General features: G+C 52.8%; 1 pseudogene; it reads left to right on the top strand.

The window, feature by feature from the left end:
* The first annotated feature begins 551 nt into the window (after positions 1 to 551).
* On the top strand, positions 552 to 671 carry LOC136650361 (5S ribosomal RNA; annotated as a pseudogene).
* Positions 672 to 1095: the final 424 nt, after the last annotated feature.

The following is a 1095-nucleotide window of genomic DNA, read 5'->3' as shown; positions in this document are numbered from 1 at the left end:
ATAGGGGCCATAAGCAGCTCAGTCATAAGTGAAGGGGAACATTTCCCCTTACCTCAGGGTAAGGACCACTGGCCCCTATGGGTCTCCTCTGACTTGTGCCACCTCAAGAGCCGCTCCGCATGGAGCCACTCAGTTCTCTCCAGGAACGGGAGTTGGGATCCGGCATAACTGCAGGATCCCAGCCCCACCTCCCGCTCCCACCCACCTGCCCCCAGGGCTGCCCACAGCCCACCCTTCCCCCACCCAAGAACACACCTCCCTCCCACCTCCTCCCTGCCCCCTCACCTAACTCAGAGGCTTGCGTTGGCCCTTGCGTCAGTGGAGGAAGCTGGCACGTGTATTGTGGTGGTGCCATGCCATGAAAGCCCCATGCGGTTGCCAATGCTCCACCAAGATCTTGTGAGATCTCACAAGACCTCAGCCTACCCAAGATGGCAGAAATGGAGGCCTGGCTGCACTGGGTGACACCAACACTATGGATGCCACTCCTAGAGTTTCTTATCTTTCTCTTTGTTTTAGTGCAGGAATTTAGTGCAGGAATTGGACCAGCAGTAGACAGCAACTGTTACCCTGCACATGCCTGATCTCATCTGATCTCGGAAGCTAAACAGGGTCAGGCCTGGTTAGTACTTGGATGGGAGACCGCTTGGGAATACCGGGTGCTGTAGGCTTATGCCATAGTCTTTCGAGACTGAAGGTTGCCAACCAAATCTGGACCAGCAGTTAAATGTTCCTACTGTTGCATGTGGCTTTGATTGGTTCTAACAAAAGACTTTACAAAACCCAGACACCCTGTACTGAAATCTTGATACATTGCAGGACTTACATCACGGGTTTGTCTACCAGTTAGAGACTGCTGGCCAAGGGTCCAAACCCAAGAGAGGGCTGGTCTGTTCCCTGAACCTTCAGGACTGATATGAATGGTAACACTCCAATGTGCCATTAGGAGACTGGCATTGTGGGAGTCCCAATGCAGAACCTGACCGCCAGGACCTGCAATGTGGTGCCATCGTGGTTGCATAAACATCCCCAAGCACTATCTACGACTGAGCCTCTATTTTTAAATCATAGCAATGGTCAAGGGTCCTCTCCTGT

The sequence above is a fragment of the Tiliqua scincoides genome, chromosome 4 (assembly GCF_035046505.1).
Source record: "Tiliqua scincoides isolate rTilSci1 chromosome 4, rTilSci1.hap2, whole genome shotgun sequence".
Lineage (NCBI taxonomy): Eukaryota > Metazoa > Chordata > Lepidosauria > Squamata > Scincidae > Tiliqua > Tiliqua scincoides.
Note: the sequence above shows the minus strand (reverse complement) of the source record. Positions and strands in the feature narration are given on the sequence as shown.